This window comes from Mustela putorius, unplaced genomic scaffold, assembly GCF_011764305.1.
Source record: "Mustela putorius furo isolate JIRA1106 unplaced genomic scaffold, ASM1176430v1.1 tig00000083_pilon_pilon_pilon, whole genome shotgun sequence".
Lineage (NCBI taxonomy): Eukaryota > Metazoa > Chordata > Mammalia > Carnivora > Mustelidae > Mustela > Mustela putorius.
In genome coordinates this window covers 12,119,961-12,147,893 of record NW_025421273.1, presented here as the reverse complement: position 1 = coordinate 12,147,893, position 27,933 = coordinate 12,119,961, and the positions used below count along the sequence as shown (strand labels likewise).

Sequence of the window (27,933 nt, the reverse complement as noted above, 5' to 3'; positions counted from 1 at the left end):
AATCACAAGCATAAGTAAAATTCTGCCAAAGGTATATACTCTCTGAAAAGTAATTATGCCAGCTGATAGGGAATGAAACCCCTTTATGCCACCAAGTAATTCTGAGCACACAAGTTTTTAGAAGATTCAGTTTTCACAAAAATAAGGATATATAAGCAAAATATGAAGAATGACATATAGACAGTGCCTCTTAGGGGAAAAGAGCAGTGATAAAAAAAAATTGTATTTGCATAAAGAAATGAAAGAATATACAAGAAACTTAAAATGGTGGCTTCCTTTTTATTTATTTTTTTTTTTTAAAGATTTTATTTATTTATTTGACAGACAGATCACAAGTAGGCAGAGAGGCAGGCAGAGAGAGAGAGAGGAGGAAGCAGGCTCTCCGCAGAGCGGACAGCCCGATGCGGGGCTCGATCCCAGGACCCTGGGATCATGACCTGAGCTGAAGGCAGAGGCTTTAACCCACTGAGCCACCCAGGCGCCCCGGTGGCTTCCTTTTTAGAAGTGAGAAGGTTCTGGGCAGAGGGAAGACAGAGATGGCCAGAAGAATCTTTATTGTTCATACATATGTATTTTTAAAGTTTATTTTAAAAAATTTTTATTAAAAAAGAAAAATTTTATTAAAAAAAGAAAAATTTAAAATATATATATTAAAAATATACCACTCACTGGGGCACCTGGGTGGCTCAGTGGGTTAAGCCTCTGCCTTTGGCTCAGGCCATGATCTCAAGCCCCCTTATCAGGCTATCTGCTCAGCAGGGAGCCTGCTTCTCCCAACCCCCCCACCTCTCTGCCTACTTGTGATCTCTGTCAAATCAATAAATAAAATCTTTAATAAAAAAAAAGTGATGAAGGGGAGCCTGGGTGGCTCAGTGGGTTGGGCTGCTGCCTTCGGCTCGGGTCATGATCTCAGGGTCCTGGGATCGAGCCCCGCATCGGGCTCTCTGCTCTGCAGGTCTGCTTCCCTCTCTCTCTCTCTCTGCCTGCCTCTCTGCCTACTTGTGATCTCTGTCTGTCAAATAAATAAATAAAATCTTAAAAAAAAAAGAAAAGAAAAAAAAAGTGATGAAAGTAAGAGACAAGAAGGGGGGGGGGGGACGGTGCTGTGTGGCTCAGTGAGTTAAAGCCTCTGCCTCCAGCTCAGGTCATGATCCGAGGGTCCTGGGATGGAGCCCCATATAGTGCTGCTCAGGAGGGAGCCTGCTTCCCCCTCTCTCTCCGCCTGCCTCTCTGCCTACTGTGATCTTTGTCAAATAAATAAATAAAATCTTAAAAAAAAAAAAAAAAAGAACAGCAGGCAGTTTGTATATCAGGTGGTCCCTGAGAAGGGATAAATGCCACCAGGAGCTGAAAGGTGCAACAAGAGTGGCCTAGGGATCCCAGCCAGGCCTACAAGCATGCAACAGCACCCAACCACTTCTTGCCAAGAGGATTTGTATTGCTTATGACAAATAACTGAATATTTATATCTCTTCACAACTCTAACTAGTTTCAAAAATACATTAAAGGGGCGCCTGGGTGGCTCAGTGGGTTAAGCCTCTGCCTTCGGATCAGGTCATGGTCTCGGGGTCCTGGGATTGAGCCCCGCATCGGGCTCTCTGCTTGTCGGGGAGCCTGCATCTCCCTCTCTCTCTGCCTGCCTCTCTGCCTACTTGTGATCTCTGTCAAACAAATAAAATCTTTAAAAAAAAAAAATACATTAAAAAACAATCTCTCACATACATAATTTATTTCTCAATATCACTAGCACTATGTTAATATCCAAATAACCTCAGAAGCATTTAAAAATTCCAGATGATACCTTAAGCGGGAAATTATGAAAAAGTCTTAATAACCATAAATCAAGAAAAGGTCAAAAAAATAAATTTAAACAAAGGAAAATTATGTTATGTTTCAAATTACATACATTCATTCGTTTTTACTTTTCAAAACGGTGCCATTTCAAAAGACACGACACTACTGCAGTAGAGGAGACAATCCAAAATCTAAAAAGCTCAGCACTGGGCGCCTGGGTGGCTCAGTGGGTTGGGCCGCTGCCTTCGGCTCAGGTCATGATCTCAGGGTCCTGGGATCGAGTCTCGCATCGGGCTCTCTGCTCAGCAGGGAGCCTGCTCCCTCCTCTCTCTCTCTCTGCCTGCTTCTCTGCCTACTTGTGATCTCTCTCTGTCAAATGGATGAATAAAAAACTCTTTTAAATAAATAAATAATTTTAAAAAAATAAAAAGCTCAGCACTTAGCCTGCAAACGTAAGTGACAGGTCCTGGCAGAGGGGCCTGGCAGTCAGCATGGGATATCAGTAAATCACACAGTGCATCAGTAGCAAGAAGGGCTATGGGTATGGGACGAGACACACAAGGAGGTGGGGAGGCAAGTGGCATCACTAAATAGGAGGGTGGAGGGAGGCTCTGGGGAAAGTGACAACACAGGTGGTGTGGGCATAAACCCCCTGCAGGCAAAGAGACAGCTAAAGCCAAAGCCAAGAGTGAAGGCTGCAACCTGGGAGAGAGGGATAAAACAAAATTTATCATTTTCTTTAAGCATTAAAATATTTCATTTACATTTTGGTAAAGAAGCAAAGATACCAAAGGTCCACTCAAACATAACTTGCCCAAGGGGCACCTGTGTGGCTCAGTGGGTTAAAGCCTCTTCCTTCAGCTCAGGTCAGGATCCCAGAGTCCTGGGATCCAGCACAGAATCGGGCTCTCTGCTCTGCGGGGAGCCTGCTTCCTCCTCTCTCTCTCTCTCTGCCTGCCTCTCTGCCTACTTGTGACCTCTGTCAAATAAATAAATAAAATCTTCCCAAAAAAAACCTAACTTGGGGCGCCTGGGTGGCTCAGTGGGTTAAGCCGCTGCCTTCGGCTCAGGTCATGATCTCAGGGTCCTGGGATCAAGTCCCGCATGGGGCTCTCTGCTCAGCAGGGAGCCTGCTTCCTTCTCTCTCTCTCTGCCTGCCTCTCAGTGTACTTGTAATTTCTGTCAAATAAATAAATAAAATCTTTAAAAAAAAAAAAAAAAAACCCAACTTGCCCAAAACAGGACTCTTAATCTTCCGCTAGTCCTGTCTCCTTGCTTCTACCTTCAAACTCTTGTAACTGGACCTATGCAGGTCCCAAAAGCAAGACATACTGTACTTTAAAAGTATTTCCACACAACAGTTCAGAACACTTCTGAAAAATTACAGCATGTTTTAACAAACCAATAAAAATGCAAAGCATTCTCAAATAATTACAACATGCAAATAAATATCCCAGAAAATGTGACCCCTTTAGAAAATCCTAGCTGCAGGGCCTTGCCTAGGGTGGGGGCTGGAAACACAGTTGCTTAAGGAAGGAGTGAAAGAGCAAATACTCTCTAAAGTAACTGCTGAAAAGATAAGCCTGCGGCTAGAAAGCAAGTACACAGTAAAAGAAACCCCCAAATATGTTAGAACTAAATATAAAGCTTCACTTCCTTTCTGGTTCACATGCTCTGAGAAAGAAACAAAGGTATCACTAACATTTTCCTGCTCTGGTAGATCAGAAGTGGCTGCTTTGTCATTTCTGATTAGCAGGTAAGGACAAATGGTTTTCAAGTGTTTATTTACATCTCCAACTTTCTTGGTCCATCTACCTACTAAAAAATCCTGATGTAGTTATTCTTAAAAATTAAAAAAGTGGTATACCTAGTGAACTTTTCTCGTATTTGATCCCCCAGACTATTACCTCCTGCAATTTTATTTTTCAATGAGCAAATATTTTAATATTTTGCATCTTTAGTTCTGCAAACTTTTCCTCTGAGATCTTCTGCTCTTCAAGAGACAGTTCTCATTCCTTCTCAGGCACGCGTCATAAAATGTTCCAAGAAAGTTTTCAGGAATTCGCTCTGATAAACATTCTATTTTGCTTTTCCCCACAGTCTCTACAGTTTTAAACATTCATCCTTAACCCATCTGGAATTAATTTACATGAATTACGTCTTCCAGTTACTTCATCGCCACTAACCGCCTCTCCCCAGAAACACAGAGGTGTGGTTCTTCACTCCCCAACAGGCCCGCTGGTGCTTGGTTCAGCTTTGAGCCAGCAGCAACTCACTGCTTCCCCACAAACTACACAGTCTGACCTGCACCTCATTTTCCTCTCAAGTCATACGTTCCAAGGATTTTGGGGCAAATAGAAATAATAAAAGTAAAATACCTCGCACAATGTCTGACACACAGTGGATACCCTGTCAATAGGAAATATTTTAATTACCTAATGTCTGATGGAATATTAAAGTAACATGCTAAAAATTTCACTTCAGGGGTGCCTGGGTGGCTCAGATGTTGGGCATCTGCCTTTGGCTCAGGTCATGATCCCAGGGCCCTGGGATCTAGCCCCACTTCGGGCTCCTTGCTTGGCCAAAAGCTGCTTCTCCTCTCATACTCCCTGGGCTTATGTTCCCTCTCTAGAGCTGTGTCTCTGTCACATAAATAAATAAATGAAAATTTCACTTCAAAAACATTAGGTTTAACCAACTTAAAGTTAAAATACACTATTTTAATTAAAAATAACATCCTATTATAAACTTATTAATTTATAATATCTCATTATAAAACTTACCTTATTTTACCTTTTTACATTTTAACAACAACAACAACAAAATTATTGCATTCTACCTGTATCAACACATGTAGTTTTTAGTTAACTGAAATTTCTCACTTTAACTCAATCCCTAAACCAATACTCTAGTGTGGCTTAATGAAACTGACTTGGGTGTGGTTTTGAAAACAATTTAGGGCGAGGTGCCTGAAGATAAACCAACCAAACCATCTGTTTGACTAAACAAATTTAGTTTGAACTTTAATGTACTCTATCCTTTTTATATTTCCAAAATCCATGTGATACAGATTGGCACAGAAATAATCTAGCTTGGGGGATGCCTAGGCTGAGTGTCTGCCTCCAGCTCAGGTCTTCATCCCAGGGTCCTGGGATTGAGACTGGCAATGGGCTCCTAGCTCATCCAGGTCAGCCGGGAGCCTGCTTCTCCCTCTGCCTGCTGTTCCCCCTGCTTGTGTGCTCACGATCACTCTCACGCATGCGTGCTCTCTCACGCGTGCTCTCTCTCTCTGACAAATAAATAAATAAAATCTTTAAAAGAAGGGAAGGGAGGGAAGGAAGCGGAGAGGGGGAGGGAAAGAAGGAAAGAATGAATCTGGCTTGGGTCTTCAACAAAATTCCATTAGCCTCCCAGTGTTAACTGATTATAATAAACATGCTCAAGCCACATTAGAGTTTAGACCCCAGGGTCAGATCACCTGCGTTCTGGTCCCAGGTCATCACTTACTAGCTACATATCCTTAGGTACACTTCATCTCTCTCTATGTATATTTTAGTTTCTTCATCTGTAAAATGAGAATGGTAACATTATCTACTTTCTTGATTTAAGAGTAAATGAGTTAACTTATGTCAAGTGTTTTGTATAGTGCTTGGTACACAGTAAGCAATAAATTAAGGAACCATAATAAATGGTAACTATTATCATAAGCAGCACCTTTAAAGATGACTGAATCTCTTAAAAAAGGACACTGGCAGAACATTCTATGATGGCACTAATTAACTGTCCTCCTTAATATGTGCACAGAGACACACAGCAGCACTACTTACTAGAGGTTCCTCTAACAGATGGCATCACTGCTCTGTATTGCCCATTTTTTAAAAAAGATTTAACTAAGAGAGAGAGGGTGTGTAGGGGTAGGGAGAAGGGCGGATACAGGGAGAGGCAGAGGGAGAGAAAGAGAATCCCAAGCAGACTGACCCCTGAGCAGGGAGCCCGACACAGGGCTCAATCCCACAACCCTGCGATCACAACCTAGAAGGAAATCAAGAACAGGATCCTCAAATGACTGAGTCCCCAGGTGCCCCTGTATTGTCCCTGTTAAACAACTGCTAGACTGCAAGCTTACTGAAGTCTGGAGCAATTACAATGCTTATCTTCTGACATTTCAAACACAATACTCTGAACACAGATCTTAAATAATGCTTATTAAACTAATATAATAAGGGGACACCTGGGTGGCACAGTCAGTTAAGCGTCAGACTCTTGATTTTTTGACTCAGGTGGCGATCTCAGGGTCATGAGATCCAGTTGTATGAGCTCAGTGTGGAGTCTGCTTGAGAGTCTCCCTCTCTCTCTGTCCCTCTGGCTTTGTGCTTGCGTACACACTCTCTCTCTAAAAATAAACAAATCTTGGGGCACCTGGGTGGCTTAGTGGGTTAAAGCCTCTGCCTCAGGCTCAGGTCACGATCCCAGAGTCCTGGGATCGAGCCCCTCCAAGGGCTCTCTGCTCAGCTCAGCCTGCTTCCCACTCTTGTGATCTCTCTCTCTGTCAAATAAATAAATAAATTTTTTAAAAAGGTCATATAGTTATTTTATAGATGATAAAATAGATGATGAAACTGAGCAAAGTAATGACTTGATCACCAAAGGTTCACATGCTGGCTAAGCTAGAGCTGGTTCTTTCCTCTACCAAGAACATCAACACATCTCACTCACTCCACGGACCCTCAAACTGTGCACATTAGAATCACTCATATTGAATATACTTCTCCTAAGTTTTGAAACAACACATGACCACTATTTCCATTATAAATAAACACCACTTGGAGATCAAGTAAGGCAAATATTTGAGAGGCCCTACCACTCCATAAGATTTGCCATAAAAACCAATGTTATTTGTGTGTAAGAAATACATGAAACCTCCAAGGGCTAAACAAAAACGGCCCCAAACCACGGCAATGAAACTAGTTAACTCCAAATGGGAACCACTCACAACAGGTAACATTAGCAGAGGTCAAATACCAAAAATGAGCACTGCTGGAGGCAAAAACAGAGGCAATCAGCTGGAACTCTCAAGAGGGTGGAAATGGTCTCAGGTGATCAGTGACCCTCGCTCACAGTAAAAGTAAATACAATCCTTTCAGAAAAAACAACCTTAACGTTGATCCTCAGGTTTTTCCCCAAGTTAAAATCAACCAAATAGAAGGTCTTAGTAAAAATTTCACAAACCCAAAAACAATCTTCATGAGGGACAGTCATCAGAAATAATAAACCATATACTTAGGCCCTCAAAGGCTTCAGATACTAGGATTATAATACAGAACATAGAATAACTATGTATGAAATAGGTTTTTTTTTTTAGATTATTTATTTATTTGACAAAGAGAGGGAGAGATCACTTGTAGGCAGAGAGGCAGGCCGAGAGAGAGGGGGAAGCAGGCTCCCCACCAAGCAGAGATCCCAATTTGGGGCTTGATTCCAGGACCCTGAGATCATGACCCAAGCCAAAGGCAGAGGCCCAACCCACTGAGCCACCAGGTGCCCCTGAAATGTTTAAAAAATAAATTAACCACAATATGACAAGCCTCAGAGATTATAAAAAATGAGCAGAGCTGAAAAAGAAACCAAACAGAACTTACAGATATAAAATGTTGAAAAAGTTATTTACAGGGCACTTGGCTGGCTCAGCTGGTGGAGCATGTGACTCCTGATCTCAGGGTTAAGTTCAAGGCCCACCTTGGGTGTAGAGATTACATGAAAAATAAAATCTTGGGGCACCTGGGTGGCTCAGTGGTTAAAGCTTCTGCCTTCGACTCAGGTCATGATCCCAGGGTCCTGGGATCCAGCCCCGCATCGGGCTCTCTGTTCAGCAGAGAGCCTGCTTCCCTCTCTCTGCCTGACTCTGCCTACTTGTGATCTGTCTGTCAAAAAAAAAAAAAAAGAAAAAGAAAAAAGAAAAAGAAAATCTTGGGGCACCTGGATGGCTCAGTCAATTAAGCATATGCCTGTGGCTGGGGTCATGATGCTAGAGATCCAAGCCTTGGGCTACCTGCTCAGAGAGGAGTCTGCCTCTCCCTCTCTCCTGTTCATGCTGTCTCCTGCATGGTGCGTGTGCCCTCTCTCCCTCAAATAAATAATAAATAAATAAAATTTTAAAAATAAATAAAATAAAATCTTTTTTAAAAACTTTAAAAAATACTTTACAAATCAACTAATGAATTAATAGGAGCTTTGACACAGATGAAGAGGAAGAAGTAAATTAAAAGACAGATTTGAAAAAATTCCCCAGAGACCAGCACAGGGAGATAAGGAGGTACAAACCATGCCAAAATAGATAGAATAAGAAAGTCCACTACACGTTCACTGGAGTTACAGGCCAAAATAATAAAGAACAATGAAGAGTCTGCTGACGCCACTGCCCCAGAGCCTCCCCGCATCACCAGCCACTGTCAGCCCCACCATAGTCTTTGACATCTCAACAAAAGGCAAGCACTTCAGCTGCATCTCTCTGGAGCTATTTGCAGACAAAGTTCCAAACACAGTGGAGAACTTTCATGCTCTGTGCACTGGGGAGAAAGGATGTGGCTATGAAGGTTCCTGCTTTCATAGGATTATTCCAGGATTTCTGTGCCAGGGTGGTGACTTCACATGCCATAATGGCACTGGCGGCCAGTCCAACTAGGGGAGAAATTTGATGATGAGAATTTCATCCCGAAACACACAAGTCCTAGGATCTTGTCCATGGCAAATGGCCCCAACCCAAATGGTTCCCAGTTTTTTGTCTGCACTGCCAAGACCAAGTGGCCAGATGGGAAGCATGCAGTCTTTCACAAGGTGAGAGAGAGCAGGAATATTGTGGAGGCCACGGAGTGCTTTGGGTCCAGGAACAGCAAGACCACCACTACTGACTATGGACAAACGTAATAAATTTGACTTGTGTCTTATCTTTACTACCAGACCACTCCTCCTGCAGCTCAGGAGAACACCCCCCTTCACCCCCATCTGCTTGAAATAACCTATAATCTCTGTGCTCTCACTGCAGTCTTATGGGTTCCATGCTTTCCTTACTCCCCTCCAAGCAGCTGGATTGTAGAGTTAAGTTTATGATTATGAAATAAAAACTACACAACAACAACAAAAAGAATGAAGAGTCAGAGTCAATATAATATCCAAGGAGAGAATGGCTAACAACTTTATCTAACTGAAAGACATGAATCCACAAATAAAGAGAAATACACATCTTGTAGACACAGTAATGAATCTATAGCATAGCAAAGGCAAGAATAAACAAAGAGCATCTACAAAAGCGTAATAATTAGGCGCTGACAAACATGTAACAGAAATAACAAAAGAGAAATAGTGTTCCTTCAAAATGCTAAAAGGAAATAACTGGCAATCTGGATTTCTACCCCAAAACTATCTTTTGAGAATGTGTGCAAAATAAAGTCACTTCAGATGAACAAAAACAAAGGTACCACCTACATACCTGCAGAAAAGGAATTGCTAAAGAAGAAAAGTGATCCTAGGAAGAAAAATTAGAAATGTCATAAGGACTGTGATTCAAGAAACTGCTAAATGGGGGGGGGGGGGAATCTAAAAATGTATTTTGTATAGGGATGATGATGTCCAATTTATGAGTTTAAAAAAGGCTGGACTAAAATACTGAACAACAGTAGCACATAACTTAATAGTTGAGTTTAGCTGGAATTGAAGTGCTTCAATGTTCTTATTTTGTTTGGTGAAAGAAGACCGTATTAATTTAGGACTTTGTCACATATATGCAGGGTAAAATTCAAGGGCAACCACTAAAATAGAACAAAACTATGTAATTTCCAAACCAAAAGAGGGGAGAACATAAAATAAGAAAGAAAACTTAGTTGTTTAAAAAAACAAGCGTGTGGGCACCTAGGTGGCTCAATGGGTTGAGCATCTGATTCTTGATTTCCGCTCAGGTCATGATCTCAAGGTCACGGGATCCACTCATCAGCAGGGAGTCTTCTTTTCCCTCTCCCTCTGTTCCTCCCCCTGCTCATTCTGGCTCTCTCTAATAAACAAATAAAATCTCTAAAAAAAAATTAAAAGGTAAGGGAGCCTGGGTGGCTCAGTCAGTTAAGTGTCTGCTTTCGGCTCAGGTCATGATCCCCAGGTCCTGGGATGGAGCCTCATGTCCAGCCCACAGCTCAGTAGGGAGTCTGCTTCTCACTCTCCCTCTGCCTATCTCCCTGCTTATGCTCTCTCTGTCTCAAATAAAAAAACTAAATCTTTAAAAAATATAAATTTTTAACTAAATAAATAAAAAGGCAACCATGAAAGGAAAAAAGACAAATAGAAAACAAAATAAAGGGGCAACTGGGTGGCACAGTCAGTTAAGCATCTATCTCAAGCTTAGGTCATGATCTCAGGGTGCTGGGATCAAGCCCTGCATCCGACTCCCTGCTCTGCACAGAATCTACTTGTCTCCCTCTCCTTTTGTCCCTCCCCACAACTCATTCTCTCTCAAATAAATAAAATCTTGAAAAGAAAAAAAAAGAAAGAAAATGCAAAATTATATAAAAGGTACAAATTTATCAGAATCACAATAAATATATGCCAGTTAAAAAGACAGAAATTATAACCAGTATGGTATGCTGAATAATGGTCATTAGAGATATTAGTTCTAACCCTAGGAGCCTGTAAATGTTACTTTACATGGCAAAGACTTTGCTAATGTAATTAAAGATTTGGGGTGATGAGATTATCCTGGGCTACCTAGATTACCTAAATGCAATTGCCAATAAGAAGGAAGAGGGAAATCTGACTACACATTCATCAGAGAGCAGTACGACCAGGAACACAGGGACTGCAGAGAGGTGGCCACTGCCAAACAATGCTGGCAGCTATAAGAAGGCAGAAGAGCCAAGGGGCAAATTCTCCTCTAAGAACCTCCAGAGCCATCACCATGATGTCAGCTCAGTCATACAGATTTTGGACTTCTGGCCTCCAAAACTGTAAGAGAATACTTTATTGTTTTATGGCACCAAGTTTGAGGCAATTGATTACAGCATCCACCCCAAAATTTAATATATCAATAAAACATAAGAACATAATACAAAAGTACGCAAGTAAATGGATGAAAATAGATATACCAGGCAAATACCAACCACAAGAAAGGTGGGGTTTCTATGTTAATATAAAACAAAAGACCTTGGAAAATAAAAGCATTTATTTGGGATGGAAAAGCCACTACTTAATGATAAAAAGCCTACTACAACAGGAAGATTAAAAATATATATAGGGGCACCTGGGTGGCTCAGTGGGTTAAAGCCACTGCCTTCAGCTCAGGTCATGATCCCAGGGTCCTGGGATCAAGCCCAGCATCGGGCTCTCTGCTCGGAGCCTGCTTCTTCCTCTCTCTCTGCCTGCCTCTCTGCCTACTTGTGATCTCTGTCTGTCAGATGGATAAATAAAATCTTTTAAAAAAAAATTTTTTAATATATATATGTTTTATAAAATGGTCTCAAGACAAATGAAGCAAAAATTGCTGGAACTCAGACAGAAACCGATAAATTGGTTATCATAAAGAGAAACTAAAGCACTGCTCAATTACTAGTAGGCAAAGCAGTCAAAGATTCGTAAACAGTAAATAGAAAATAAGAACAATCAACAAGTTACATCTTCATAAGTATACAGAACCTTGCAACTCCCTGTTTTCTAAAAACAAAGAATATATACTCTTCTCTAGAATACAAAAAAACATGTATAAATAATCACCTCATATCTGGGTGGAAATTTTTAATTTTTTTAAAGATTTTTTATTTATTTATTTGATGGAGAGAGAGCACAAGCAGAGGGAGTAGCATGCAGAGGGAGAGGGAAAAGCAGGATCCCCACTGAGCAGGGAGCCCAATGCAGGACTCGATTCCAGGACCCTGGGATCATGACCTGAGCCAAGGGCAGATGCTTAATTGACTGAGCCACTCAGGTGTCCCAAAATTTTTTTAATTTTTTTTAAAGATTTTATTTATTTATTTGAGAGAGCATGCGAGCAAGAGAGATTGAGAGAATGAGTTGGGAGAAGGGCAGAGGAAGAAGCAGACTCCCCGTGGAGCAGGGAGCCTGACGTGGGAATCTATCTCAGGACCGTGGGATCATGACCCGATCCAAAGTCAGATGCTTAACTGACTAAGCCACCTAGGCACCCCTGGGTGGAAATTTTTAAAATCTCAGCAAATTCCAGAGAATCAGTAGCATATAAACGATTTCTCTGGTCACAGTGCAATTAAAACAAATGAATAACAGAAATTTAAAATGTTATATACACATTATATATACATACACATTTATACGCAAATACATACATATATTTAAAAATTTAAAGGCACATTTTCTTTTTTTAGAGAGAGAGAGGGAAGGAATCCCAAGGAGGCTCCACACCCAGCACAGAGCCCAACATGGGACTTCATCCCACGACCCCAAGATCATGACATGAGCTGAAACCAAGAGTCAGATATCCAACCCACTGAGTCACCCAGGTGCCCAAAAAAGCATACCTTACAGATCGAAGAAGAAATCATTAGGAAATTTTAAACACACTTACATAATGAAAAGATAATGCATTGAAAACCATTGGCTTCACTAAAGAGCTACTTTTAGAAAAAAACAGAGACTCAAAACACTATAAGAAAAGTGACCAATGGGTGCCTGGGTGGCTCAGTGGGTTAAGCCTCTGCATTTGGCTCAGGTCATGATCTCAGAGTCCTGGGATCGAGTCCCACATCAGGCTCTCTGCTCAGCGGGAAGCCTGCTTCCCCCTCTCTCTCTGCCTGCCTCTCTGCTTACTCCCGGATCTCTCTCTGTGTGTCAAATAAATTAAAAAAAAAAAAAAAAAAAAAAAAACTGAAAAAGAAAAAGAGAAGTGACCAACTTCTAGGAAGTTAGAAAAAGAATAAATTTCACACTATTTAGCAATCCATAATCCCCACTAGGCTTTATACATATTTATTTTCTAATCTGTAAATCAACTCTTGAGAGTCAGATTATAGGTACAGCTAAGAATGTGCTAATTACCTGAGTTTAGAAGCACAAACCATATGTCCTTTCAGGGGAAAAAAAAGTATGTGCATCAATCTCAAATTGTAATTCATGTATTTACTCTAGCAAACAACATGCAGCCTTGATTATAAAGATGATGTCATAGCTTTTTTCACAGCACAGTGAAATCTGGGGTCAATGGCCTCAAAAGCCAAAACAACATACTAATAACTTGTTTCATGAAAAAGATACCGGCAGGCTTCCATAGCTGTAGTCATGAAAATGTGCAGTTTTCATGAAAATTCTACTTCATCCTAGTACATTATGAAGCAACAAAAACAGAAATTATCCACCAGAAAAAATTAAAATATAGTTTATTTACTTATTTGTTTGTTTGAGTAATCTCTACACCCAACATGGGGCTTGAACTCATGACCCTGAGATCAAGAGTTACATGCTCTTCCAACTGAGCCAGCCGGGCACTCCTAAAATATACTTTAAAACAGAAATGCTAGGTTGATTTTTTCTAAGATATGAATGATAAAAGTAACTGTGGTTGGAGCACCTGGGTAGTGCAATGGTTTAAGGGGTTTCGGCTCAGGCTGATCTCACAAAGAGCCCCAGGTCTGTGCTGGGTGAGGAGTCTACTTGGGATTCTCCCTCTCCCTCTGCACCTCCTTCTCATGTTCCCTCTGTCTCTCTAAAATAAATGAGTATTTTAAAAAATTTAAAAAGTAACCATGGGTGAGTGACATGAAACATCTCAATCAATGACATGAACAGCCCTAACAGACATCTACCTCAAGTCCCTCCCAAAGACCCTAACAGGAGAGCCTGGACTGCCAGCCTCGTGGGCTCACCCTGCACTCCGTCTGACCTGAAGAGCCCTGAGCCTTGAAGTGGGACTTCTGTTCTTATTATCTTTGATTCCTGAATGTTCAGTACAAATCCTGCTACACTGAAGGCTTTTCTAAAAGTTCAATTAGGAAAAAAAAAAAAAAATTTAAAAAAAAATAAATAAAAGTTCAATTAGGGGGCGCCTGGGAAGCCTCTGCCTTCGGCTCAAGTCATGATCCCAGGATCCTGTGATCCAGCCCCACTTCAGGCTCTCTGCTCAGTGGGGAGCCTGCTTCCTCCTCTCTCTCTGCCTGTCTCTGCCTACTTGTAGTCCCTGTCTGTCAAATAAATAAATAAAATCTTAAAAAAAAAAAAAAGTAAATAAAAGTTCAATGAGTAAGTCTCCTAAATCCTAGTATCACTTAGAAACCAGAGACAGGGACGCCTGGGTGGCTCAGTTGGTTAAGCAGCTGCCTTCGGCTCAAGTCATGATCCCAGCGTCCTGGGATTGAGTCCCATATCGGGCTCCTTGCTCCGCAGGGAGCCTGCTTCTCCGTCTGACTCTGCCTTCCACTCTGTCTGCCTGTGCTAGCTCTCGCTCACTCTCTCTGACAAATAACTAAAATCTTTGAAAAAAAAAAGAAACCAGAGACAAAGAAAATTCATAGTTCCATCGTTTGAGTAAAAGCTGGAAAAAAAATGCTTCCTTCCCCTGAAGAAAACCCCTGCTTTCCAAAACAATCCATCTGTCAGACACCTGAGGCAGTAAACAGAAAACACTAAATGTTCCAAACACCCTAGGTCAGCTACATTCCTGGGGTTTATGCTGTCAAAGTACACTGTGCTTCAGCCCCTGGAGACAATGTTCAGAACAAACTGAGACAGCATTATCTGGATGGTGGGGCCCTCTAGTTCCCTAAAGATGGAGGGATGCATGTCATATCCCTTCCTCCTGAAACAGTCAGTCCTGAAGGGAGCGCATTCCACGAGACTTGAGCCCCATTTCTAACTCCTCCTTGCCTGCCTGAAGCTCTATGCAACAGCTTGATTAATGGTATCATCTGGGAGCAAGGTTGGCCGTTAACTACAATATTCTTAAAATCTTGGAAAGCATGGTTAATCACAAAGTTCTTGCTAAGCTGCAAACATGTGCAGCTGTACATGACAAATCTCTCTGCATAGAGCTTTGACTTATTAAAAAAAAAATAGTGGGAGGAGCTAGTACACAGGGCTTTCCATTGCCCTTGTGAGCCTTTCCCCAATAGTGTCCCCTTCTCACCAGTCCATACACTGGGAAAAGAGAAAGAAAGGGAACATGCACACGGACAGCACACCTGTGTGCCACAAGTGGTCAAATGTTGTCTCACTGGCTCCACAAGGCTCTGGGTTAGGTAAGATTGTTACTGTTACTACGCCTACTCTATGGATGAGAATAGGAGTTCGAAGAATTTCACTAACTTGATCCAGGACCACAGACTCTGCGGCAAAATTGGACTTGCATCCTGACACCATATTCCTAACACCCAGCACTAATACAACAGCTGACAATGGACTCCCTTCAGGGAGACTAAAGTCCCCAATGCTGCACTAGCATGTCTGCAGTCATACTGAGATATGTTCACATACCATAAAAATTCACCCAATTGAAGTATACAGTTCAGTGGTTTTTCACTTATTCATGGAGATGTGCAACCAGCATCAAGATCTAATTCTGTAACATTTTCAACACCCAAGAAGAAATCCCAGGCACACTAGCAGGCACTCCCCATTTCCACTCTTCCCTCTTCCTCCTTTCCCTGGCTTCCTTCTTAGCATAAGAGTTCTTAGCATGTGCAGCATGTATCAACACCTCATTCTTACTGTTGCCCAATAAGGCTCCACCGCATGGACACATCACGTCTCTTATTCAACCTGATAGTGGGTTCTTTCCACTTTCAGGCTATTAAGAAGAATGCTGCCATGAACATTCACATACCAGTTTCTGTGTGGACAGATGCTGTTATCTGGCATTTGCATTTTCTTTTCTTTTCTTTTTTTTTAAGATTTATTTGGGGCACCTGGGTGGCTTAGTTCATCATCTGCTTTGGCTCAGGTCATGATACCAGAGTCCTGGGATTGAGTCCTGGGATCAAGCTTCTCATAGGACTCTGCTCAACAGATACCTGCTTCTCCCTTTTCCTCTCCCTTTGCTGCTCTCCCTCCCTCGGTCAGTCTTCCTGCTCCTGGGGTCTCTCTTTCTCTCAAATAAACAAATAAATGCATTTGTATTTTCTTTTTTTTTTTTTTTTTTTTTTTTTTAAGATTTATTTATTTATTTGACAGAGAGAGATCACAAGTAGGCAGAGAGGCAGGCAGAGAGAGAGAGGAGGAAGCAGGCTCCCTGCTGAGCAGAGAGCCCGATGCGGGACTCGATCCCAGGACCCTGAGATCATGACCTGAGCCGAAGGCAGCGGCTTAACCCACTGAGCCACCCAGGCGCCCCTGCATTTGTATTTTCAAAGTGCTTTCATAACATTCTCTGTTTTGTATCTTAAAACTGCTTCACATTGTGATGGAGAAACCAGAGCCTTGGGGCAGTAAAGTGCCTTTATTCCCTCCCTCCCTCATACCTAAAACCTTGGCAGTACCACTTCGTCTGCTCTGCCAAGGAATTTCAAGCAAGAGCAAGCAGATGAGAAAACTCCTATTTTTTAGGTAAAGACCTCCTTAAGTCATTCTAAGTCACTTTATAAGGCAAACCAACATCAAGCCTTTCAAAGTAAGAGAAGGGAAGAGCAAAGTGCTCAGGACAGGACATCTTCAAGGTCGCTCTCAAGGGATGGCCTTCCCAAGCAAATAGCAAAGCTGCCACTCCAGGTATGAGAAAGCACATGCGGAACAAACGTCCCTGTGAGCAGCCAGGGACCAGCACAAGCCTGCATGCACCCACAGCTCCATTCCCTGACATCAGCCTCCAGAGGCTCAGGGGCTCTGGGGCTTGATGCAGGATGAATCTGTTCCGACACAGGTGACAGTTACCTGGGGGGCACACATTGCTAGGCCAATTGTGTAATTTCTCTTTCCCAACCTCCTGAAACAGTTCTTAGACTCACAATATTTTTCGTAATAAAGTTCAGAAAAAGGTTCATAATTGTAACAGTAATATAATAACCGCCGTTTACTGACAGCTTATCAGGTACCTTACAATAATGGTGTAAGACAAGCACCACTCTTACTTCCACAGTACATGCAAATCCTTCCTTATTTCGGGAACTCTTACAGCTGATGGGAGTATAAATTGTTATAACTCCTCAAGAGGGTAATTTGGAAACAGCTATGCAAACTAAAGTGCAAACATCCTTCCACCCAGGCCATTCACTACCCAGAAGAGACCTACAAGTATACATCACAGTGCCTGAAGACCGGGATGGAAGAATACTCACTCAAACAGTCCCTAACAGTAAAATTCTAGAAACGAACACCCATCGAGGGTGCCTGCTGAGGAGAACAAAACAGGTTTCTGGGTGCTGATACTGAACTTTCTCCAAGATGTATTAAGGGGAAGTATGATCAATGATCATTATTTATAACTTTTTTCCTACAGTTACTAAATTCTCTTCAACTTGTTTCTTGTGGCTTTTTTTTTTCTTTTTTAATGAGCTCTATGCCCAATATGGGCCTTGAACTCATAACCCCAAGAGCCGTCAGGCACTCCTCTGTGTAACTATTTCTTAAAAGAGGTGTATGTGCAAACCAATGTTCTGACTGTACTCTCCCACAAGTTATGCAACAGCTTCCTCAGCAGCAAATTCAAAAAATACTTCCCACACAGGGAGCAATAAAAATTACCTGTGGCCACTGTTATAATTTAATAATTACATAATCCTAATACTATTATAATAATAACATTAAAAATTTTACTGTTGCTGTTATCAGATGGGCTCAAAAAAAAAAAAAATCCGTTTCATAACTACACTGCCCAGTGTCTGTCACTAGGCACACACAGGGCAACAGCACTCACCATGTGCAGCTCTGAATCCTCCTCTATCTAGCTCACAGACCACATGGGCTTCTTTTCCAGAAACCTAGCCCATGTGGCCTCGCCCCTTTAGTATCCGCCATCAACGGACAACAAGAAACCAGTAAGATGGAGCTCTACTTCCACTGCCCAAACACACCTGCTCCCAGATGCAAACAGATTTGATCTCTGATCAAACGTCTCCTCCTCCGTAAACCCAGTTCTCCATCTAAAATAGATTCTGCTGCCATCATTCTCTATTTCCTCATGCCTCCCATCTTCACAGCACTTACTACTACTTAACATAGCATTTATTCTCTCTCATTCTAGAATAGAAGTTTCCAAGAGTGGGGGGCACCCGGGTGGCTCAGTGGGTTAAAGCCTCTGCCTTCAGCTCAGGTCATGATCCCAGGGTCCTGGGATCAAGCCCGGCAGCAGCAGCAACAGCATTGTACTCTCTGCTCGGCAGGGAGTTGGCTTCCTCCTCTCTCTGCCTACTTCTCTGCCTACTTGTGATAGACAAGTTAATAAAGTTATAGAATGGAAAATATGCTTGCAAAGTAACATTTTTTAAAGATTACTGTTGTTATTTTATCCCAGCAAAGAGGGTTCTCAAGACATTGTTAAAAGGTAAGTGTCCTACAGACTCAAGTCCTACTCTATTTAAGATGTTTTTTTCCGGGCGCCTGGGTGGCTCAGTGGGTTAGGCCTCTGCCTTCGGCCCAGGTCGTAATCCCAGGGTCCTGGGATCGAGCCCTGCATGCGGCTCTCTGCTCTGCAGGGAGCCTGCTTCCCCCCCTCTCTCTACCAGCCTCTCTGCCTACTTGTGAGCTCTGTCTGTCAAATAAATAAATAAATAATCTTTTAAAATAATTTAAAAAAAAAAAAGGTACTTCTGGAATAAATAAAGCTCAAAGAGCAAAACGAATTCAACTTGTTCCCCCCTTCATCCCCTCCAGCTCACGTTTCCTGCAAGTGGGTCAGAATAAGCATTAACAATTAAACAGCTCTGTTAAAGTTTAATGTTATACTATGTTAAGATTCCTATTTTTTTTAAAGATTTTATTTATTTGACAGAGAGATCAGTATGTGGGGGGGGGGGAATAGGCTCCCTGCTGAGCAGAGAGCCCGATGTGGGGCTAAATCCCAGGACCCTGAGATCATGACCTGAGTTGAAGGCAGAGGCTTAACCCATTGAGCCACCCAGGCGCCCCAAAATTCCTATTTTAAGGAGACATGTGATAGCCAGTAAGCACTGACCAAACTAAGGTATTAGCATATTTACTCTGTTACTAACCAAATCTTGGATTTGGTTTTGAAAACCTTTAAAGAATAGGGAATTCAAAAAAGGACATCCCTCTTCCACTTCCAAAATAATTTCCCAAAGCATGGAGAAAAATAAAAACAAAACAATATATAGGATTCACAGGGAAGTGGCTTTTTTAAGTGATTTTAGATTCTCAAGAAAGCTATGAACTTAGTTTATATAAAAAGAAAATACTGCAATTCACCAATTTTTCACCAAGAAAAAATTTAAAGTCCTGTTGCTAATGCTACAGAACATCAAGAGTATTTAGAGGAATAAATAACTATTCAAAACACAACAATGTAAAATAAAATTTGCAATGTCTGGTATCCAATAAAAAATTACCAAACAAGCAAAGAGCAGGAAAATATAACCCAGAGGAGATAAATCAATCAAAACTAACCCCAGCCCTGAAAGAGAAGTTAAAATTAGCAGACAAGGTCATTAGAACAGTTGGTACACTACATCCCATATTTTCAAAATTTAAGTAGAGAAATAGAAGGTATAAAAAATGATACAAATAGAACTTATAAAGATGAAAGCCAGGACATCTAAAATGAAAAATTACACTAAACAAGACTAACGGCAGATTAAACACTGCAGAACTAAAATCAGTGATTGTGAAGATACAGTATGAACTATCCAAACGAAACCTACACAGAAAAGACAATCAAATAAAGGGGCATCAGTGAATTATGGGGCAACTTTCCATGGTCTAACATGCATGGGATTGGAGCCCTCAAAGCACAGCACATGGAGAAAGAATAGGAAAAACTGTGAAAAATAATGCCCAAAATTTTCCCAAATCTGATGAACACATAAACCCACAGATCCAAGAAAAAAGCTTAATGAATCCCAAAAGCACAAGAAATATGCACACACAGACACATCAAAATAAAACTGCTCAAAACCAGTGACAGGGAGAAGTCTTCAAAGCAGTCCAAGAAAAGGGACAGGTTACATAAAGGAACAAAAATTAGGATGATAGCAGATTCTTGCAGGAAATGATACAGCAAAAAGACAGTAAAGCAACACCTTCTGAAAAAGTAAAAATTAAGAGTTTGCCCAAAGGTTTGGAGCTCCAAGCTTTCTGGCTTACGTCTATGCTTCTGTGTAGCAAACTCCTGTGGCAACAGCACCTTTGAATTGCACACATTTCATTTTCTTCCACCATCTTCTCATCTGGTTAGATTAGATGCACTATATGTCCATCTGCTTTCTTACTACAATCCTATGCCCAAAAGCCATGAGGTATCTGCTGGCGGGACAGAGAAGGGAATCCACTGTAACCTCTGGGCCAGGTTCACCTACATTATATCTAATCCCCATAAATATGCCATGTGAAGCAGGAAATACATCTCCTCCTGTTTTAGAATTCAGCAAACAAGGTTAATCTGGAATAGAGAATCACACAGCTAGGCAAAACCAGGTCTTTCTCACTTCCTATAACTCTTTCTATTAACACACTGAAATTATATTAAGCTAAAGGAAAAACATAAAATACCAGAGTTCATTCTGGGATAGAAGTAGAATGAAAGTGGAGAATTCTACTCAAAGAAAAGTAAAGTGGGGACACCTGGGTGGCTCAGTGGATTAAGCCTCTGCCTTTGGTCATGATCTCAGAGTCCTAGGATCAAGCCCTGCATCGTGCTCTCTGCTCAGCAGGAACCTGATTCCCCCTCCCCTCTCTCTGCCTTGCCTCTCTGCCTGCTTGTGATCTCTGTCTGTCAAATAAATAAGTAAAATCTTAAAAAAAAGGGGGGGGAGTCCCTGGGTTTTTGTAAGATTACTTATTTTATTCTGAGTACATAACCCAACTACATGAACTAAAATATATATCCAAAGATATATAAGCTTCTACAATGAAAAGTAATTCTCCCTCCCATCCTTATACCCTAGCCACAAAGATCCCTGTCCCTACAGGCGACCACTTTTATCAGTCTTTGAAGGGTTTTAAGCAAGACAGAACACATTCTAATTTATATTCTATGTAAATCACCCTAGCTGAAAGATAGAGAACGGGTTAGAAAGACAAGGAAACCAGGGGCGCCTGGGTGGCTCAGTGGGTTAAGCCGCTGCCTTCGGCTCGGGTCATGATCTCGGAGTCCTGGGATCGAGTCTCGCATGGGGCTCTCTGCTCGGCGGAGAGCCTGCTTCCCTCTCTCTCTCTCTGCCTGCCTCTCCATCTGCTTGTGATTTCTGTCAAATAAATAAATAAAATCTTTAAAAAAAAAAAAAAAGACAAGGAAACCAGCTGGAGCCTGCTGTGCCAGTTCAAGGGAGTTGTGATGGCTGCTGGGTCCCAGGTGGTGACAGGGATATGGGACAGGAGGACTGATTCAGGATGTATTATGAGGAGAGAACTGACAAAACTGATGTTGGCAAAACAGCATTAATAACTATGACCTCAGGCAGTTGTTCACACACTTAGGCTCTATAGGTCTAGTAATTCAGTCTTTAAAGTTTAAATATCTTGAGTTCAGTAAACACGTACGTACATAGATAACGGGCGAGAGAACCATGGGTAACATGAGAAAAAACAGATTACTAAAATGTAATGTTAACAAACTGATTAATAGTGGACTCTCTGTGTCAATGAGTTAGACAATTTTATCTGAGAAATGATACTGCTGAAACCAACCCAAAACAGTATTGCTGTAGTTAAGGGGCTGAAATGGCAGCTATTTCAAAAAAGAAAAAAATGCAAAATTTAAGTCTTTAATACTGGCAGATGTCAACCACTATGTAATATAGAAGGCTGGAATCTTCTCAACAGAATTTCTGAGTATGACATCACACCTACATGATGTATTTCCTTCCTGTCTGATAACTTAAAATGTACCAGAAAATTCTCATCAGTTCATAGGATAAGGGAAAAAAATGCCTTTAGTGAATAAAATTTTTACACTAGTATTCACTAAAAAGCAGTTATGTGCTGTATCTATGTAATGGCGTATTATTAAGTCTTCAAAAGGAAGAACATTCTGACACCTACTACAACATGGATGAACTTTGAGGACATTTTGCAAATGAGCTAGCCACAAAAGGACAAACACCACATGGTTCCAATTATATGAGATATCTAGAGTAGTTAAAATCTTATAGCCAGGGACGCCTGGGTGGCTCAGTGGGTTAAAGCCTCTGCCTTTGGCTCAGGTCTTGGTCCCGGGGTCCTGGGATCAAGCCCCACATCGGGCTCTCTGCTCAGCAGGGAGCCTGCTTCCTCCTCTCTCTCTACTTGTCTCTCTGACTCCTTGTGATCTCTCTCTCTGTCAAATAAATAAATAGAATCTTTAAAAAAAAAAAAAAAGGATTTAGGAGGCAAACTAAACAGATTCCTATTGGACAAAGATCAGACAATCTCAGCATCAATAAGGGTAATACCTACAATGGACTGAACCATATCAAATGTGTTTAAATTCATGAGTTCACAATGACACAAACACATAACACAACTCACTGGCTACTTTCAGAAGATCTCGACTCATTTTGAGAATTAGCAACCTACTGGAGAGGAATTAAGCAGTTACCCTACTTTTCCCAAAAAAGTTAAAATTCAGGATAACCAAATTATGGAGGGGGCATTTCTCTCTTTTTTTTTTTTATGTTTTTTTTTTTTTTTCCAGAGAGAGAAAGAGAGACAGAGAAAGTAAGGGGAGGGGCTGTGGGAGACTGAGAGAATCTCCAGCAGACTCCCCACCGAGCACAGACCCTGACTCAGGGCTCCATCCCAGGACACCAACAGCACGACCTAAGCAGAAACCAAGAGCATCCCAACCAAATGAGCCACCCAGGCATCCCAAGACATTTCTCTTTATATAGAAGCATTCCATCTAACAAATGAAGTTACAGAATTAAGATATCAACAGTTTCCAAAGCCTAATAAAATAATGACTCTGAGGCACCTGGGTGGCTTAGATGGTTAATTAAAAACCAACTCAAGGGGCGCCTGGGTGGCTCAGTGGGTTAAGCCGCTGCCTTCGGCTCGGGTCATGATCTCAGGGTCCTGGGATCGAGTCCCGCATCGGGCTCTCTGCTCAGCAGGGAGCCTGCTTCCTCCTCTCTCTCTGCCTGCCTCTCTGCCTACTTGTGATCTTTCTCTGTCGAATAAATAAATAAATAATCTTAAAAAAAAAAAAACCTCAATTTCAGCTCAGGTTGTGATCTCCAAATCATGGGATCAAGCCCCTCACTGGGCTTCACATTGATTGTGGAGACTGATGGAGATGCTCTCTCCTCCTCCCTCTGCCCCTCTCTGCTTGTGCGCTTTCTATATATTAAATAAATAAATAAGGGCTTTAGGCATTGGGCATCAAGAGTCGCTTATAAGAAGAAACACTACTAACCATTATCTGCCCACCAACCTATGAAGTCTTTTTGCTAAAAATAAATCAATTCTGAATCTGATCACACCTTTAGATTTATCTACCAGTGCACAGTCATTTCTGTGTAGTTTAAGCACCATACAGAATAAAATCCAGACCGTAATTCCACAGAACAAATCACGGAGTTTCATCAACAAATAAATTACAAGGAAAGACAAAAGATGGAGGGGAACCTATAGATTAAAACAAATCACAATGCATAAAGAGAATTTGGATCCTGATTCAACGGTTATTAAAAAAAAAAACTGACACAATCAAGAAAATGTTAACATTGGTTGGACATTTGAAGGTAATAAGAAATTATTCATTTTTGTGATAGTGGTATTTGTGTTTATCTTTTTTAAAAAAAATGTATGTAATTATACATGCCGAAATATTCAAGTTAAAAGGACATGAAATCTGGGTTTGGGGAATACAGATGAAAACCAGCTGTGAGTTAACAACTGTTGAAGCTGGATGAGGGTAAACAGGGACTTCTTACACCATTCTCTGTACATATACCTGAGAACAATTTAACATGTAAAATAAATCAATCTGGAGTCTAAGTATCACATAATAGAAATATTTTTATTGTCAAACTTAAAAATTAAGACAAGGTAAATTTTAACGTTGGTTGGATATGTGATTATTTTTTTACAATCTCTTTTAAAGTATCTTTTTTTTTTCTCTTTTAAGATTTTATTTCTTCAGGGTGCTTAGGTGGCTCAGTCATTAAGCAGCTGCCTTCAGCTGGGGTCATGATCCCAGGGTGCTGGAATTGAGCCCCATGTCGGGCTCCCTGCTTAGCGGAGAGCCTCCTTCTCCTTCTCCCCTCTGCTCCTCCTTGTGTTCACTCTCTGTCTCTCTCTCTCTCTCTCTCTCTCTGTCAAATAAATAAATAAAACCTTTAAAGAAATATTTATTTTTTCATTTGACAGAGAGAGACAGCACAGAAGCAGAGGGAGCAGCAGGCAGAGAGAGGGAGAAGCAGGCTCCCCGCTGAGCAGGGCTGCGATGGGATGGATCCCAGAACCCTAGGATCATGACCTGAATCGAAGGCAGATGCTTAACCAACTGAGCTGCCCAGATGCCCCTTAAACTATCTTTTAAAGTATTTCAAATTACTTACTTTTCTGACAATACAAGGACTACTTGAAAGAACTAACTGGAAACCAATAACCATCTAAAGAAAGAGCTTTTAGGGTAAAATTAGTAACACAAGGTTGAACACTAAACAAAACCTTATCAGTATCAGGTAATGTCAAAGACTTAAAGGGGAAAATGATCAGCTGTATAAATTATATTTTAGAAAGAAAACAATCCCATCACATGGAAACTGGATAGAATTTAGATCCATAGTATTCAGTAAGCCTCTGTGACTAAAATCTAAACATAGTGACAAGCAGTAAAATAAACCATACCAGCTGTCCTGCTGTAAACCACATCAAAATTCTGAAAAGCAGTTCTGACTGCCAAAACCATTCACTTCCTTTAAAAAAAATCTTTACTCTTCCAGTTTTCTCCCACAGTCACAATCTAGGGCTATGTCGAGATTTTACAATGTTCAGATTTTACAATGCAATTTCTACATCGCATAAGCGCATTAGCTGAAGACTGAACCTTACAATCCCCCTCCCAGTCACTCGCTAGGCCACAGGTGCCCTCTCCCAGAGCTGCTGAACTCCCACTCGTTCTCCCCCAAGGCTCCAATGACGTCCCGTAAAGGAGACAGAGCGCCCTTTCAGCCAGCCTATTTCTTCCCCCGTTAGGATTTCAGCCCATCGTCCTCAAGTACGCAGAGCTCTTCCCGTAACATCAACGCACTCAGCCACCGGACGGGCTCTGGTCCTGAGGATCCCACCAGTTGCTTCCGGTCATTTAGGCATAAAATCACACACCCCGCCACCAGCAGTCCCCGGTGAGCCGAAGTAGTGCTCGGAAGGTGGGGACGCAGGAAGCGAACACAAATCACCCAAAAAACGTCCAAGGCCGTGGATTACGAGAATACACACAAAAGTGATTGCCCAGGGCAGAACCCTCTGACATCTCCCCCAACAGATGTTACAGACAGAAAAGAGCGAGAAGACGACGACAAGCGCCCCAGCCGTCCCGCCTGACAGTCGGCAGGTGGGTCTGGCTGCGGGAACCCACCGCTTGCACTGGCTCCCAAGCCTACAGGCAGCCGCCAGCCGCAGGCGCTGCCGGCAGCCGACCGCGCCGAAGCCCGACCCCCGACGCCCACCACCCAGCCCCCACGCCGGCCGCCCGGCCGCTCCCACCGAGCAGCCCGCGCCGCCAAGGGTATGCAGGGCGCCGTCCCCTCCGCACCCGGTCCCGGCCCGGCAGCGACCACCCCTCCCAGCGCGGCCGTGAGCCCCCGCGGCCGACTCCAGACCCGCCCGCGCCCCGCCCGCTTCCCACGGCCTCTCGGGCGCCGCAGCCGCCACAGGCCCCGCGGCCCGGCCTGCAGCCCCTCGGCCGCTCCGCCGCGCCCCGGCCCCCGCGGCCGCCCCTGCACGCGGGCCTCACCTCAGGGGGCGAGTCGCGAGCAGAGCACTGGCGTTCGCAGGTCCGAGGACTGCGCGTCGGCTCCCGCTCGGGCTCCGGCTCGGGGTCGGACTCCAGCTCCAGCTCCGGCTCGGGCTCCGGCTCCGCCCCCTGTCCGCCGCGCGCTCCCCAGCCCGCAACCCCGGCCTGCCCGGCCTCTCCGCCCCCTCAGCCCCCGGCGCTGCCCCCGCCGCGGAAGCTGGGTGCGGCCTGCGGCGCTGCAGCCCAACAACGCGCCACCCTATAGGCCCAGCCGGCCCCGCGCCGCCAAGCAAAGCGCCATGCGATTGGCTGACCGCGAGGCGGGAGGGGGCGGGGCTCGTGCGGTGCGGGGGAGGGTAAGGGCGGAGGCCCCGCCTGTGGCCGCTGGGGACCGCAGGGACCGGGTGGGTGTGGTCTCGCCCGCCGAACGCTTGCTGTGGAGGTTCTAGCCCCGCTGGCCACCTGGGCGGCAGCTTCGCAACGGCGGCTGTGCTGGCAGCGCCCGTTCTCCCAGAACCAGTCGTGCGCTCGCTTGTCCCTGGACAGACTCTCGTGGAGGCCCCTGCAGGCCAGGTGCCCGGGTTGGGCTGCACAGCGTCCTAAAGGGCCCAGTTCCAGGTCAGAGGGACCCTCGGAGCCCGCGGCCGCGCCACTCCCTGTCCACACCTCGTGCGCTCCTCCAGCAGGCGGACCCTTGGACGCTGCACCCGTGTGCCCGGCCTTGGGCCCCGGGCCCCGGGCGGGCGGGCGGCGGCACAGGCAGAGTTTGTGGCTGGTGGCCAGGGTGGAGTCAGGACAGCAGGGTCTGTGCTTGGCGATAAGGCTCCACAGACAAGGTGGCTGCCTACTGCCCAAGGCCTGACCTGCCGGTGCTGGATGAACAAGCGCCGGTCACATCCACAGAACCAGTCATAGGAGTCCTGTCAGTGACCAGGAGGCTAGCCTGGAGACCAGGCCAGCACCTTCCCCTATCCTCACCCTCCTCTTGGCTCATCTGAGTCCCCAAAAGGCCCTGGACACAGAGAAGCAGAGCTTCTTGTTCCCTTTATACCACAGAAAACTGAAGCTAGCAGAGGAAGAGCAGTGTAGAACCCGGGCCTTCTTCCCAGCAGGGACCTCTTTGGCTTTGCCCACAGAAAGGTCAGTGATACTGTCCAGGGTTAACATCTGTGACCTCTGATCTCAGGGCACTTCTGGACAAGACTCCACAATTCTACATCAGTTAATTTTGTTTCCCTTGCACCCAAGAACAAGGTTTGGTGCTTGGAGCTGTCAGTGAAAGGGGAACCTGGGTGCTCAGTTACTTAAGTGAGGGGTCTTGATTTCAGCACAGGTCAGGATCTCATGATTCTGGAATCGAGTCCCCCATCTGGCATCTTGCTCAGCAGGAAGCCTGCTTCTCTCTCTGCCTCTGCCTTCCATTCTGCCTGCTTGTGCTCTCTTTCTCTCTCTGACAAATAAATAAATAAAATCTTTTAAAAAAGAAAAAATTTGTTAAAAGTGAACTGGAAGACATGGAGAAAGTAAATGAAACACAGAGTAACAAGCGTGAGAAGAACGAGCAGAGCACTAGTGAGTTGTGGAACAACTTCAAGAGGCCAAATAAATCTGTAATTGGAGTCCCTGAAAATGGGGATCAGGGGATCCCCATTTTGGAAGAAGACAAATACGATTTGAAGACATAATGGCTGAATTTCCTTTTACATCTGGTGCAAACTACAAACTCACAAATCAAAGCAACTCAGAAAGTAACTTCTGGCTTGCTACTGGGCTCTGGTAGAAACAGAATGTTTCTATGGGACATCAAAAGTGATTCTGAGGGGCATCTGGGTGGTTCACTGGGTTAAGCCTCTGCCTTTGGCTCAGGTCATAATCCCAGGAGCCTGGGATCAAGCCCTGCATCGGGCTCTATGTTCACTGGGGAGCTTGCTTACCCCCCTCTCTCTGCCTGCCTCTCTGCCCACTATTACAAATAAATAAATAATCTTTAAAAAAAAAAAAGTGAGGGACGCCTGGGTGGCTCAGTTGGTTAAGCAGCTGCCTTCGGCTCAGGTCATGATCCTGGCGTCCTGGGATCGAGTCCCACATCGGGCTCC

General features: G+C 43.4%; 1 protein-coding gene across 10 annotated transcripts in view; it reads right to left on the bottom strand.

The window, feature by feature from the left end:
- ADD1 (adducin 1) overlaps positions 1-26,082 on the bottom strand; it is an 82,504-nt gene extending 56,422 nt beyond the window's left edge. For 4 of the 10 annotated variants that reach the window (XM_045074979.1, XM_045074998.1, XM_045075006.1 and 1 more), the window contains exon 1: positions 25,838-26,082. The gene's annotated coding sequence lies outside the window, so the exon portion shown is untranslated. The remainder of the gene's footprint in view (positions 1-25,837) is intronic. The other 6 variants (XM_045074984.1, XM_045074991.1, XM_045075016.1 and 3 more) reach the window with 2 other exon arrangements.
- Between the last annotated feature and the right edge of the window lie 1,851 nt (positions 26,083-27,933).